General features: G+C 28.6%; 1 protein-coding gene across 4 annotated transcripts in view; it reads left to right on the top strand.

Moving 5' to 3' along the window:
- Positions 1–14,046, top strand: part of Ddr (discoidin domain-containing receptor 2) — a 636,659-nt gene that overhangs the window by 298,959 nt on the left and 323,654 nt on the right. The gene's annotated exons all lie outside the window — the stretch shown is intronic.

The following is a 14,046-nucleotide window of genomic DNA, read 5'->3' as shown; positions in this document are numbered from 1 at the left end:
TCTGATACCGAAAGAGGTAATTATAATAAGGTGTCAAGGGAATTATAAACATTTTTTTTTGCATTTTTGGACTAGAGCTTTTTATTTATTCAATGAAATTGCTTTTTTTTTAAACATAATGTATTATGGAGAAAATACTAAATAGATTAGAGTTTTTTTTTTATCATTTAAATATTTGAATATAATAGGAAAGCATTGAATGTTGGTTAGGATTTGATGAATAAAACAGTAAGTTATGATGGTTAGAAAGTAATTAAAAAAATTAAGTGACATGCAATAATTTATTAATATTTTAAATGGCTTTATCATGTAGTAATTTTTCTTTTTTTGGGGGGAATAAATTAAATTTCTTAAAACGTGCTATAATATTAGAAGAAAAAAACATTTAAGAATCTAGATTTATATGCATAAATTATAAAAGTTTCGATAATTATAAAATATTCAACTAAAAAACGAGGTACGTTGAAAATAGAATCGAATTTTTAAAACATCTGATTTAACAATTTTGACTCTAGTTTCTTTAATTTGAAAGAAAAAACTAACTTTTTTGAAAATTTTAAAAAGGAAGTACAAAAAGTTTAGAATTATTGTGCTTCAAAAACGTCTTACAGCAGATAAAGTAGTTAGAATTTAAACTTAGTAAATTTTTTAAGTTTCTTTTTGCGGTATGAAATAAATTGAATGTAAATTTAAACTGAATAAAAAAACGGTAATTTTTAATTCAAATGAAATATTTATCATAAAGTGGCTACTAAATACGCATTTTACAAACTTCATGTTTGTTTTTCATTTGTATTTTTTCTAAAAAAGAAAATTTATTTGTAACTGATATTATTTAACTAAAATATTTCAATAAAATTAGGTCGAAAACAGTAAGACTTGAATTGATTAAATAATACTGAAATATCAAACACAGATTATAATAAAATTCCAGGTAAATTATTTTTCAGTAGCTTGCGTCTCTTTCATTTTAAAAGTGAGAAATAAAAATTTAATATCTATATTAGTAAGCAGAAAATGTTTAAAAAAGTTTGTTCGGTATCTAAAATTATTTTAGCTAGATTTGAGCTTATTAAATCATTTAATCTTAATAAATCAATTTGCTAGATTTGAAATTAATCTCTTACATTAATATGATAGCTTAATAAAATGGTTTAAAAATTCAGAATATTTTCAACAATTTTCACCCTGAGATTTTTACTTATAAGTAAATTTATTTAGTTGGAATATATAATATTTGCGCAAAATATTTAAAAGAATAAATTTGTCTTGAAAATTTTTATTTAAACTATTTTTTAAAAATAAGTTTGAAAAAGCTCGTTTGTAAAGTTTTCCAAACATTTTTCTTTTTTTATAGGTAGGTTTTGTAATGAAGAATACATATTTGTAATGATATTTTTACCAAAGCAAATTTTTGTTGAAAATAGTTGAGAAGTCTAGATAGTTTTTCAAAACAAAATTTTTGATTTATTGGAGAAAAATATATGTATTTATATATATTTATTCTGAATAATTTAACACCAAGTACTGTAAGATAATACTCAAGAAACTTCATAAGTTATAGAAAAATACTGAAAACTACTCAATGGAAATAGAAAATAACACACCTAATTTCATAATCGGAATCATCTGCAAACTCAGTATTTTGTTCAAAGTTATACATACAGTTTTGTCTTACAATCTTTTTTTCTCAATTCACATTTCTTCACTTGATGCGCAGGATTATTCAATTTCTAATAGACCTATTAAGTTAAAACCTCGAATTGGTTTGAGTATAGTATGTTGCTTAAATTTATACTAGCATTAGCATCTTTAAGCTATTATCGTTTGAAAAAAAAAAAGGATTTGCTTACCTATTAACAGTTGTTTCGAATCTTTAACATAATTTTTATAAATTTTATCTTGTAGGCGATACGTCATTGTATCTATCTATTTCTTTTCTTTTTATTTTTTTTGCTTTAGAAAAATTAAATTCTGAAAGTTCTTTGCATTATTTCACAAAGTTTCTGCCTTTAAATAATATTTACATTTATGTTAAAGTCATTTTACAATATTCATACTTATGTTATCATTGCTTATAGTAGGTTACTGATGTTAAACTTCTATAAAGAACTCAGAATCTCAAAATAAATTTTAAATAAGTTTCAGGAAGTCGAAAACATTAAACATTGATGCTTCCTTGAGTGAATTAAAGTGACCTAGACTATTTAATGTAAATAATATTCATGAAATTTAAGTAAAAAAATATAGAAATAAATAAAAATGCGGAATAAAATTTTTTCAAAAAACATTTTTCTGATTTAGTAATTTTCCCTATGAAGCCTTAAAAAATCCGATATTCATTAATAACTATTAAGTTCACCCTTTTCACGTTTCGATAGTATTTTATACAAAACCATACAAGTACTTAATTTATCTTCTTACAGATATTTAGAAACAATTTTGCGATGATGCAAAAATAAATATTTTTTGAAGTTTTAATTACTTACTATTTTAATTATTTACCATTTTTAAAGTTTTAATTGCCTGCGATTTTACTTACTATTTTTTTGTCAGTTCGTATAGTTTCTAATGTGAAAAATGCATATTTTGAACGTTAACTTAACAATCTAGTTGTCTCATGTTGAATAAGCGCATTTTATTTATTATTTTATTATATTTTATCTGTAATGCGAAAATTAATCTTCCCATGATACTTTGATAAAGTTATAAAACTTAATAATTTTTATTCTTTTTATTCAGAATAAACTTAAAAATTATTCTTAAAATTTTAACTTTTGTTGAATAGTCATTTTTATTATAATTTAAATCGTTTAAGTTCATAAACTATTTCTATTTATAAAATTATTTGCTGAAAACATAGTCATAGTCATTTTATTCATAGTCATATGAACTTTTAATTGGTTTTTTTTTTCAATTAAAGCTTTTTCGCGCAAATATTATCACATTTTACTTAATTTTATGCTGTAAAAGTTACTTTAATCAAAAATAGTTTATATATGTTCTTATTTTATAAAATTATCTGGATTTTAAATTGATAAATTCAAAGTATTTCAAAAGCAGAAAGTTGGCCGTATCGTTTGCTGAAAGAAAAGAAAAATTGACCAATTGGAAAATCCAGTTCCTTGTAATTGTTGATGGTATTTGTTACATTTATTGCATTGAGCCTTGTTGTAAAGCAACATCGGTAATTAACAAAAATCCTGTTTTTTTTTCGATAATCCCGCGACATGTATACTTTTTTTTTTTTTTAATAAAATCAGATACGTAAAAAATACGAAAATTAAGAACAAAATTAGAAATATAATTTTATCATTGAAAGTAAGAATAAAGATTATTCTGCTTTTTGACTTATAGCAAACAAGTCTTAATTACTAACAAATAATCCCAACCACTATATTCATAATAAAAGCTAAGAATAACACCTTCGAAACAATAATGTCGCCAAATGATACTTCGCCAAATAATTTTTTATGGTGATAAGAAACAAGTTAAGTGATAGAAGAGGGGAAAAGATCAGTGTATCTATAACCTTTATTCGAATATTGTTTGGGTAAAATAACTCTGTCGATAAGGGAAAGTGAGAGATACATTTGTGGCAGAATGTTATGTTTTTTTTTTTTTATTTCTCTTTTCTTTTTATAATTCCTGTCTTCACTTGTATTTATTTCTATTTTATCTAGTATTTATTTTTATCTTGCAATTCAATTCCCATCCAACAAAATGTTCAACACTACGCGGTGATAAATTGCTTGATTGAAATATGGCTCTTGTACTATGCTTCGAATTTAATTCTGAGAAACTTGCTATCTCGTTTTTATCAGTTGCCTTGTAATTCTATTTTTTTTTTCGAGAAACACATAAATTAAAGAGTTTTAAATGAATTCTCATTGTCTAAAAGAATGTGAAACAAATGAAGAAAAATCTATTATTCTTAGCTGTTTAATTTTTTAAACTTCCGATCGCACATTTTTATACACTTTGTGAATTTAATGCAATAAACGTTCATATACGTATCCTCGTATTTTCAAAACTTACTCAGAAGACGAGGAACATTAATCGAGTAATTTACTAACATGCATACAAAAGCTTCCAATGGTTAGCCCTACAACATATAAATATTATCCGAAATCTACTGACGAATGTAAACACCCATGTTTTTTGCATTTAGAGCGAACAAATATACGAATCCCTTTCCATGTTCGGGTTTCAAATTTGCTTTGCGTGTTTTACTATGTTGAAAGATTTCGCATGAATGGAATAATAAGTCACATTTTCAAGATGTTCCGAAAAGCTGTTGTAATGGAGGATCTCCGTGATTTCGATGTAAGCAATATGGTTTTTTGAAGTATTTCTGTATTCTAGTGAAAGTTCCAGAAGCTTGAAAAGTACTTTATTGGAAACAATACCAAGGTACAGTTAGATGGAAAAATTCCATACTCTATCACTATATTCCCTCCAGCCCTACATTTTTTGCAATTTTGTCATTTTCGTAAATAAAGTAGCTAGGTTAAAAATAAAAAAGAAAGAGAGTTTTAATTTTTTAAAATTAAATAATGATTTTTTTTTTGTAAAAATAATATTTTTATAATTAAATTATAATAAGACATGCAACAATTCTCTCAATTCTCACGGGGCTTCACAAATTCGTAACTAACGATATGATAGTTGCAGTGTAGTCAGTATTGCACACCGACCGCCTTTACTATTTCCATACAAGCTAGTACCCATCGATCTGAATATGGTTTAGCTTTAAGCTGCTATCAGGTATCGAACTACAGTTTTCCTAACTGAGATCAATTCCTATTAGTGGTACCACAGAACAAATAATAATTAACTGTTATAGACTGAACTTTGTAAGGTTGTATGCAGCTTTTCATTTATTGAGTAATAGATTGGTATACGAGATATTAGTTCCTTATATTGATGTACAATGCATAAAAGAATAAACGGACCACCCTGAATAACTTTTGATCGAATGATCGGATCTTAATGTTTTAGGACTCAGGTGAATAGATCCTGGGAAATCGAGTTTTAAAAATTCGATATGAAGTGTGAATCATTAGATCAAGAATTATTCAAAAGTTTCATTATTTTTTTTTGGGGGGGCAGCTTGATATACATGAGATTTATTTCTTACATGTTTATTTAGATTTTTTTTAGAAAATTAATTCTTGGATTAAAATCAGTTTTTTATAAAAATACTAAAATGATCTTGTATTCAAATTGATATTTTAAAGACATTTAAGGGCTTTAATACATAGTCTTTTTCAATCACACTACCACAGAGCTGTTAACAATATTGTTATTGTTTGCCATACTTCTGCATAATGTAGCTACTTATTGCTAAATTTCGGACTTTAGGGGTTTGCGCCTATTGCAAACAAGCAATAAATGCGCACAGAAGATTATTACTTTTCTGATCACGTATTTACCCATAATCAGACAATATTAGACCAATATTGGCAATCTCAGCCAAGAAATGTTCTATATCTTAGTAAGTAGTCTTTCATGGGTAATAACTGTCAGACCCTTCCCGGGGCTTTATATTGACAAAACGAGAATTAAGCAATATTTAGTATCATTGTTATATTAGATACTGATAATAAGCAGCAGCTGTTCTTATTTTTAGCCCTGCATTGTACAAGCATGTTCTTTAAAAAAAATTAGCATGTTTTAAAGCATGTTCTTTAAAAAAATTCCGGTGGATTTTTTTGCTTTAATTTTCTTGCAATGTTAAGTTCCAGAATTTCTGCTTTTGTTTATTTTTTCCTCACAAATTATTAAATTCCAAAATTTTTGCTTCCGCACAAATTATAAATTTCGGAAATTTTTGTTTCCTTACACATAAATTTCGAAAATTTTTGCTTCCTCACAAAATATAAATTTTGAACATTTTTGCTTCCTGACAAATTATAAATTTTTGAATAAAAAATTATAAACTTTGTGAGTGTTTAACACGTTGAATACCTCGCTAATTTTACATGGCTTGCCCCTCTGGCCAAAATGATTTTCTCAGTATGTGTTGCATATTTTGATGAAATATTATTTACAACAAAACATTTAATTTTTGTAATCATTCGTGACGCATTTAATTTCCTGAGGTCACCGGTGACCCCCATGGCATTCAGCGTCTTAAGGTTACCTGTTATATATGTATATAAATGAAACTATTTTTGTGTGTTCTATATTGCATTAATTTCTTCAAACCATTTTAGTAACAATAATAATATAAAAAAATTAAAAGCATTAAAAATTTTCTCGAAATATGTATTTCTAATATTCGGCGACCCCCAAGGCATTAATTTCAAAATAACATAATGGGAGTGAAAGAGAATTTGCGATGAAAAGTTTCTCCCGTGGTATGGTGTCTTCTTAACATTTCATTGCTTACACGGTGTTCTCCGTTAAGTCATAAACGCTTTTTTAAAACCTGGGCAAATTAAAAATGGCGATTATAATTTTATAACCTTAAACCCTTAATTTTCAAAAAGTAAATTAAATAAAATTTTAAAAAATGATAAATGCATTTGATTGGTTTAAATTATGGTTTAAAAAAATTAAAAAAGATTTAAACATGAACTTTGTCCTACACTTTACTTCAATAACACTTTAATCCCTACGATAAGCAAAAAATTTTACTTATTCTGTTATCTGCATAATAATTCACCTTCTTATCAAAAAATGTCATAAATTTTTGTTATCTAACCCTATGGTGGTAAACCTCAATTCGATATCAGCAAAGGAATTTGTCTCAGTGCAGTTTTTAATCATTGGATACAAACAAGGTAATCACATGCATGCTCTGTTCTAAGACACCTAGGTATTTGTTCAAGGAAGTGTTTTGTTTACAGACTTTTAAAACTTGCCGATTTCAATGAAGGATTTTTATCTTCTTTTTTATAGCTTATACATCACCTTCTCCTCCTATCATTAAGTAACAAGTGCCTGAATATTTATTTTGTCCTTACCGCCGTCTTCAGGCTATCACTTGTTGTACTCCTGTCTGAAATTGGAACAGGTATCATAGATAATGAAGTGTGTTGTCAGCTATTATATTATAGTTGATATGCTAGATGTAAATTTTAACAGGTATCTTAAATAATAAAGCGTGTCAGCAATTATATTATTATTGATATGCTAGATCTCAATTGGAACAGGTATCATAAATAATGAAGTCTGTCGGCTATAATATTATAGTTGGTATGCTACATTTCAATTGGAATAGGTATCATAAATAATAAAGCGTGTTGGCTTTTATATTATAGTTGATATGCTAGATCTTAATTGAAGAAATTATCATAAATAATAAATTGTGTCGGCTATTATATAGTTTATGTGCTGGATCTAAATTGGAACAGGTATATATATATATACATAATAAAGTTTGTCGGCTATATTATAGTAAATATTCTAGATCTCGTTTGGAACAGGTATCATAAATAAGAAATGTTTTGGCTATTATATTATGGTTGATATGCTAGATATCAATTGGAATAGGTATCATAAATAATGAAGTGTGTCGGTTGTTTTATTATAGTTTACTGCTCGGTTGTTATAGTTTGTGTCGCTTGTTATATTATAGTTATAGATGCGCCCCCTGCTCGCTAACGCTCGCTGACGCTCGCCAACCCGCGAAAATTGCTACACAATCTTATATGGTTTGCTTCGCAAACCAAACTCGTTTCGCTCGCTGCGAACTTAGGTAATTTGCAAATGCACAAAATTCTAAGAATTCAAAACAATCATTCAAATATAAATCCCATATAAAAAAAAATTTTAAGGAAAAAATTACATCTTTTTAGTAAGGGAAACTTAGCCTTGACCCCCCCCCCCCCCAAATATGGGTACGCGGGAAAGCTGGAAAAACTCGTCACCGCGAAAAACTCCCCCTCAGGAGAAAACACACTTAAAATGAGAAAAACATACGACCGGTACATTAGTTAATTTTTAATATCATGATTTGAGTACTAATAAGTACTAATACTTAATACTTACTTGAGTACTAATACTTAATAAGTTAAATTTTTAATTGTCAGTATAGGAACTTTTTTATATAAAGCAAAACACGCGAATAACAATTAAGAAAATTTTTCATATGATGATTTGAGTGCTTATGTACCTGAAATAAAAAACAAAAAAACACGAGAATGGTACTTTGGGAACTTTATTTATTATTTTTTTTTTTTATAATTTGGGGAAAAAATCAAATCTATACTATATAATATGGGTCTTAATGGTTCAAAGAATAGGATTTTGCCCCATGACAAAAATCCGTGACAATTATTGGTCTCGATATAGTCGAGCTAAATATAGGATGTTTTCAACGTTTACCACCTACAGCGAATATAGGTGAATATTACAGGAATAGTTTGCCCTGATAAGTAATTCAAGAGTTTCTTTTTCCTTTGAGTTGTGATCAAAACTACGACGCAATTGATTTGTATTTAAAGAATCACATACTTTAAAAATACTACCTAAAAATGTAAACAAATGTATTATAATTGTCGTTTTCTAAAATATAAAATGAAATAATTTCGTTTAAGTTCACTTACAAGTTGATCTTTAAAGTTATACACATCGCTTAAAAAGTATGCATTTCTTTTTCTCAAGCTACTATTCATAAAACAAAACAGTTTGAAACTAAGCCATTTTTCGATGCAACAAAGTTAAAATCTTTTAAGTTACAAACAAAAACCTTCAAGATACTATCAAGTGTAGCAAGTCTGTGTTTTATCAAACAAAACTTCATTTTTCCGATAGCCCCGTACCAATAACGCCTAATTCTTTTATTGATTCGATTTCCCCGTGTTCCCGCAACGAACAGACGTTCGTAAAGACCAAAAAAGAAGAGTAATGACTAAAAAAACAGTATCGATCAGTTACTCAATATTTCTTTCACTTTCGTGGAACTGAAACTTCGATTTCTATGTCGTTTAGCGGTTTAATTAATGCATTTTTTATTCTATGAATCCAAGCAGAAAATTCCTTTTTTGTTGTCGTGTTCCTCGAATCTTAATAAAGCCCGCGTAATGAGTTTAGTTGTCTGCAGGAAAAATCTTAATTGTTCTACACAAGCTGTGTAAATAAAGACGTGAATATCGTCTGCGAGAAAGCAGATAACAGTCCGTTATAGGTTAATCATTTGTCAAAGTCGGTGCGAATTGCTATTTGTTTTTTTCGTACCTTTATCTTTAAATTAGAGATGTTATTAATTTATATTAAAAGTACCATAACTATTGGGTTATGAGTCTTCCGGGTTATAATGAGAAAAATGGATAAGGGATAAGTGAAATTGATGTTTGATAACTTCTTTGGGCAGTTGAAGAATTACCAAGAATACTGGCAAAGATAAGTTAACCTATGAGATGGAATTGAATCAAAAGTAAAATTGTATAATTTATTTTGCTGTCTAAGCTCTTCTGAAAAATAAAGATCACTTCTGATCATCTAATAAATTATTGAATGCGAATTACTTATTCAAAATATGTCAATCTTTTCATTTTTAGTTGTCTAGACAAGTAATTTAACTTTATAATCGACACATTTTTGGGTTTGCGACTATCAATGTTCTTCTCCGTAGTCTTGTAATTTCGTATCCAACCCAGAAGACACACAAACTCTGGATTAGGCATTGGGACAACCTAAACTTCATGGAGAACTTTTAGATGAAACTAATCCGCCTTTGCGTAACATGGAGAAGAAAACCACGGAAACCTCCCATGGTTATACCTACGGCGCAGAATTCTAATTTATGATCCATTTACCACTGAGGATATTTTGCATTTCCTGAGCAAGTAATAGATGTTAAATGAGCGAAAATAAAGTACAATTTTAGGAACATACTCGTTTCAGAAAGCTGAAAAACTATCGCCATAGCATTGTAGACCCCAGTGATGCTTAATTAATTGTGTTAATAGGTAATAAGTGCTGTGGCAATATATAATTAATGTACCAATATGAGTGGCTAATTTAAGTACTCATATGCTAATAAATTCTTTACGGCTAACTAACGGATAAATACCTAATTTTATTTAATATATTAAAATAACAGAAAGAGAGTCCTAATTATTTGAAGTTATTCGTTCAATAAATTAAAATAGTTTCGATCAAATTTAATAAAATAATTTATTTTCAATAACAAAAATATACATTGCTCAAAAAATTGTATAATCCCTTTTAGAATGTCTAGAATATTGTTCTGATTTGCTGTAACCTTTATATGATGCCAAGTTAAACCATATTATTTTGCGAATGTAGTTTTTCTTGCTCATGACTGCTGGACGCTATGGTTCAATTTGTATGGAAGCATGGTTTTATCTCATTACTTTTGCATCAAATTTATACGATATTATGGTTTAACATCGAACTGTCATTTTTAAGAGTAGTCTATCCGCTAAAAACCTCCAAGACTGCGGTAAAAAAACTGGATAGTTATATTTTGCGAGCTAAACTATTAAAATATAACTAAGATTTTATTCCTTCTAATTAATATATGTGCGTGTTGAAACTTCATTCTCATTTTCTTTCGCTAATGCTCATATATTAATGTATTTCCTTGAAGTAAATTCTTTTCGGTATAAGGAAAGTAAGGTTAAAGAACTGATTTGATATTTCGCAAGACACGTTTACAAGAAGAAAATAATTTGCAAGTTCATTAAGAAAATCATTACCTATAGTTTGAAAGCTAATAACGACTTTAAGCAGGATTAATTACAATGTTATTTTAATTCTCAACTGTAAAACAGCTGTTTTTTTCCAACGACACAAAAATATAATGTGAGATTTTTCAGCATATTTTAGTCATGACCCAAAGGCCTCGTGGTTCAAACAGATCAAAATATTTTGAAATTAACATTGAATATCAAATGTTATCTTAAAACTATACATTATTGCGTAAAATACTTTGTTTTAAAATAACCTGAATTGAGTGAAATGCTATTGCTAAATGTTTGATATTACTAGATGCTTTGCTTTCTAATAAGACGCATGCATTTTTTTTTAAGATTGCATACTTACATTACTGTGTAAAAGCATTATTTACTAACATTGCACACATGTTTAACTGCACAAAATGTTTTATTCTCTAATAATGCTCACTTACATTACTGCGTTAAGTTCATTATTTGCTAGTAATGCACACTAGTATGGATATTCTATAATAATATAATAATGGGAATTGGAGTATGAAATAATAATAGAAATGATGAACTAAATGTACATTTACATTTCCCTGTTTTACTTTATACTTTACGTAAAAAGTTCAAGATTTAAAAGAAAATTTATTATTTTTTTAGTGAAATGCTTTGGCGATTCTATCTTCAGAGACACTGCAATTCAATTTTAAATAGAGAGGTGAGACTTAACTAAATGAGTTTGGTTGGCCTGGTTTAGAATATATTTTTTTTAGATTATGGTTTCTGACAGATTCCACATTCCGAAATCAGTTTATTTTCTTCTAATTTCAAATTACTTACGTGGTTCAAGTCTTCCTTTCTATTTTTCTGACACCAACCTAAGAACAATCTTGCTTGAAAAAAACCATAAAAAACCTTAAAGTTGTTTATAGCATTTTAACAATTTAAAAACGAATACCAAATAAATATCTACTATTGAATACTTGAGAAGTAATATAAAAAAAAAAATACTTATGCATCAAAATAAAAACAGGGAATAAATTAGGAGAGTACAAAAAATATTTTTATTTACTTCAAATTATCATTATTATATTGATTATTTTTTTCAAATTGTGGAGTGTACAATCGAGACCTGCCGACCGGCCTGTGTAGGGGTTAGGGTATCAGTATCAGAAAGGTTCTGGGTTCGAATCCCGGGCAAGGAATGGATGTTCTTTCCTTCTCTGTACTATCTGCCCTTACTGTGGGGGCAACGTTGGCCCACCTAATATGGTGCCGCTGAAAGAGAAGTCTACAAATCTGCCCTATAAATGTCTGAATTGACGAAAAATTTTAACACAGGTGGGCATTGAAAAAAAACAAAAAAAACAAACAGATCTTGCATAACGATTTTCCCTTATCGAAAATTCGACTGTTCAGCCTAACTAGAACTATGCGGTGAAATTTTCATTTAGCATTTGAACTGGTCAAATCCGATATTCACGCAAATATCTTTTTATTTATTTATTTTATTTTTTAAATAAAAACTTGACTATCTATAATTTCTTATCATTTGCATTTCACTTACATTATTACAACTCAAACAGAAAAACAATCCTTTCGTCTATCGAAAACAACCAACGGTCCTTTAAATGTTAAGAAGCAATAAATCCGTGCATAACTCAACAAAACTGGGCATCGGACATACCCTAATTACGCGGTGAAATTTCAATTTACCATTTGATCTGGTCATTTCCGATGCCATCACTTGCAAAGTAGTGGGCGTTACAGAGGTTGGGCTGCTGTCCCTCCCACCACCGGCCATTACTGTTTCGGGTCCAAAAGAATAGAAAAAAATTGTCACGAAGTAGTTAAATCCATATGTATGCAAGAAAGGTGTTCCCCTACGACAGTAGCAAGCATGGCGTGACGTGAACCATGGCCTTCCGTGCACGAATGTTTGACGGATACAGTTACCGGTTGATGCCGCCTGTAAAGCCATTAAGCAATTACAATGGGGTTGTTAGTGAAAATGCTTTTGTTGTAATTAGATTGAGATGTTATCCGTAAGTTTTTGTTTTCACGTTTTGGAGGACTAGTTTGCTCACAATGGTTATAATTAAAAGTGATTCGCCATTTGTCAAGTTGATATGATTTTAATTAGGTAAATGGTAGCTGTGGTGGGCGGTGTAATTAAAATCAAATTAATATTTATTTGTACAGAATTAGGTTTTCCAAATTTAATGTTTTATTTAAATATGTTCTTGAAATGTTTTCCGTTTGTGTATTTATTAAAGATTAAAATGAAGTGAGAGAATTAAATTTAATGTGCTGTCTTGAAATATAAATGAAGGGCTTATTTTGAAGCGCATAACAAACCACGCATTTACTTATTTAGTTTAAATATTAATTTTTATAGTTCTTTAACTAGCCCAATTTTCTAAATAGCGTTAAAAAGTATCATTTGATTGATATCCTAAATCGCTTCAAAAATATACCAACTGGTAATAACAGTCGACATGTTTCAAGCGCTCAAAAGTAGGCGCTCATTTTCAGGACTTACCAGACGTGAATGAAAAAAAAAGAAAGTGATTTGAAATATGAAATTAAAATGGATGCTTACTTTTGAGCGCTTACGACATGTCGACTGCTATTTCCAGTTTGCATATTTATATTGCGAAGATAGTTTTTAACCAAATGATATCTTGCAGCTTCAGTTTTTTGGGATTATTTATTTAGCATAAAAAAATGTTTTGTTAATCCTAAAGCATTAACAAAATAGTACTAGAACATGAAACAATAGCTGTTTGAGTCTTGTGGTGTTTTTTATTTGAAATTCCAGGAACTTGGAAAATACCTATCTGGGAAAAATTTGATATAAGCATGTATGTTATCTTGTAGAAAAAAAATTGGCTTATTTATTTTAATATATTGCCTTCATCATATTTGTGTGTAAAATCAATTTTTGCAAAACTAATAAGTCGATTTTCCCGGAAAATTTTTCTTTTCTGTTCATTTGGCATATTTTAACCTTTTTTTTAAAATTAAGTATTAATAGATATTTTTAATTTTTTTTTTTGTGTGTGCGTATTAAATGTTGACCAGTGGATCTCACTTAACAACATGCACGGCAATCGGGAATATATATGAGTAAAGTCAAGAAAAGACTTTTGAAAAACATATTGTTATTAATTACTGCACTAGTAGAAATAAAACTTTCACATTTGACGATTCAGCAATCCTTGAGTTGTATTTGAGAATCATTTTGTCACGAAATATATAACTCTCAAATATATGACGAAAATGCTTCCCCATTTACGGAACCTCATTCTAGTTTACTGGGGCAGATTGTAAACTAGAATGGGGACTAAGAATATAGTATAGTGGTCAAAGAATTGGCCTCGTACCAGGAAGATAGTGTAAAATATGA

The sequence above is a fragment of the Parasteatoda tepidariorum genome, chromosome 10 (assembly GCF_982258835.1).
Source record: "Parasteatoda tepidariorum strain Cologne lab strain chromosome 10, Ptep-v5.0, whole genome shotgun sequence".
Classification (NCBI taxonomy): Eukaryota; Metazoa; Arthropoda; class Arachnida; order Araneae; family Theridiidae; genus Parasteatoda; species Parasteatoda tepidariorum.
Note: the sequence above shows the minus strand (reverse complement) of the source record. Positions and strands in the feature narration are given on the sequence as shown.